The sequence below is a fragment of the Alosa alosa genome, chromosome 3 (assembly GCF_017589495.1).
Source record: "Alosa alosa isolate M-15738 ecotype Scorff River chromosome 3, AALO_Geno_1.1, whole genome shotgun sequence".
NCBI lineage: Eukaryota > Metazoa > Chordata > Actinopteri > Clupeiformes > Clupeidae > Alosa > Alosa alosa.
The window spans coordinates 27,083,749-27,085,933 of record NC_063191.1 but is presented as its reverse complement, the minus strand read 5'-3'; the positions used below and the strand labels follow the sequence as shown (position 1 = coordinate 27,085,933).

At 41.3% G+C, this 2,185-nt stretch overlaps 1 long non-coding RNA gene across 1 annotated transcript; it reads left to right on the top strand.

The window, feature by feature from the left end:
- The first annotated feature begins 809 nt into the window (after window positions 1-809).
- Window positions 810-1,275, top strand: LOC125292564. The gene is made up of 3 exons (XR_007193223.1): window positions 810-868; window positions 1,006-1,095; window positions 1,192-1,275. It is a non-coding gene; the product is annotated as an uncharacterized LOC125292564 (long non-coding RNA).
- Window positions 1,276-2,185: the final 910 nt, after the last annotated feature.

The window sequence follows — 2,185 nt, the reverse complement described above, 5'->3', positions numbered from 1 at the left end:
GCTCTATGGTGCTGGGCAGTGAGCACAGGTCCCTCTAGAGGCCCTCAGGCCACCCTCATGAAGTCTGTTTCTAACAGTGTGGTCAGACACATTCTGGCATACTATACAGTATTCACCCGCTTCGAACGTTATCACTCGATTGAATGGGCGTTATCAATCGTAATCAGCCTCATAGTTATGGGTTAGAAGGGGCCATCTACACCTTCTAGCAGGTTCAGAAGGCTGTTATCATCGATTCACATGGTTGACCACGATACAAACACATTGGGATCCCAGAATCCAACCAGAAACGGAAATTACCGAGCAGGGACGGGCTAAAACAAAGAATTTAAATCGGGAAAGGTGGTGAGATGTGTTAGTTTGTTAGTGTTAGTTGCCTTGTGTTGCACACATGCATTTGGTATTATGATTTGTGCATTTGCAAAACTGGTTAGATCTGGGGTCACGCTTTTATGGCTTAGCCTTGGCTACTAAAGGAGGTAGGCTATAGGCTAACACAGTCCTGGTTATTGGGCCACACTCAGAACATGGAAGCATCTTTTGTCTTATTGTCTTTTGTTTTGTGTCAATGTCTTGTATGTGGAGCGCTTTGGGTTGCTCTCTGTGCATGTTAAATGCGCTATACTAAATAAAATTGACCTGACTTGACTTGACTAAAAACTACCACCGTTCAAAAGTGTCAGTCAGTCCGAAGTCAAGTACAGCACCAGACGTCTTGACGGGTATGGTCTTACAGATGGGGAGGGAATGGAGAGGCTGTGGTCCTTCCTTCGACGGTTTGCTAGGGTCACAAAGGAGATGACCCCATCTCTGGACTTGCTCACAGATGGGCTTCTCCATTACGGTCGAAGGAAATCAACTGACATGGGTTTGTTCACCGTATAAGATGTTCTCAGTAAAAATGTTTAAAAGTCAGTGGTGGTAGTTAAGTATGTTACTGTATTCAATTGTTTCATTTTCATACATTTCATACATTCGGGTCTGAGATAAATGATGTCTTCACAGAGATGCAACTCCTACAAAGACTGGACAGAGCAGAAAAAATTACAGTTCTTGCCGAAGAGGACATCTCATCTGTCATCAAAGAGGCACCAGGTAAACCATGCTCAAAAGAAGCAATAGTTGAGAGTAGTAACAATGTAGGGTAAGTAACATTGGCTGCTCTCGTTTCCTGTGATTTTGGTTGTCTAGTGTTGATTTCTGAGAGAGATATTGAGAGATGGAAGAAAGGGAAGATGGACATAGCCCAACACACAGTAAAACCAACAAGTACCGGTAAGCAATTAATGTAAATGTCTTCAGATTCAACTTGATATACACAGTGGCAATGCAATTCTTCCAGTATTTTGGGTTGCCAGGATAGCTGTGAAATACCAGGTTTTGGGTTGTTGTTGACACTATGGGTCTAACAAGTTCACATAATCTCACATAACTGTTTCATCCACTGGTGTTATAATAAATTGCTATTTGAATGAAGGTGCCAAACCCCTTGTATTAGTTATGCTCACCTCTCCATCTACACATTGAGTCAATCACGGAAGGTGAGTATATATAGTCCATCAACGAAGGTGTGTGGGTCAATCACGAAAAAAATAACTTAGACATGTAAAAAAGTCTGTATCTGTTCTCCAGACACTGTCCCTAAATGGAAAAGGGAATACATCACCAAACTGATGAAGTTCTACAAGCTCAAGTAAGAGTTGAATATATTTATGACATTTATTTATGATTACTCCCATCTTTAAGGGCACTATTAATGTGCCTCACCTCAGCATGGAAGCCAGGGTACATAGCTCTGATCCAGATGATTACGCTTTCTGGTGTACTGAATTGTTGTGCTTCATTTTTTCTAATGTAGAGCTGGGACTCATCAGTTAAATGAGGAGGATGCAGCAGAGTAAGTAAGCAGAATCTGCCTGTTACAGTTGTCTGATCAAGTGTGTAAATAATAATAAACAACATTTTATTGCTGTATACTGTAGGATTGAGAACTCAGAAAAAAAAACATTGAATTAGCAGAAGGTGGCGAGAGAGATTTATGTTTTCAGTCAACTTTGAAAAACATGGACCGAGAGGTGAGATGTCAACTGATTGGCAGGATAAGAGAAGCATCTAAAGAGAGAGCAGTCCTCCTGCATCTGAAAAAAAAAATACCCAGGTAAACTGCATTCTGCTGAGGTTGAGA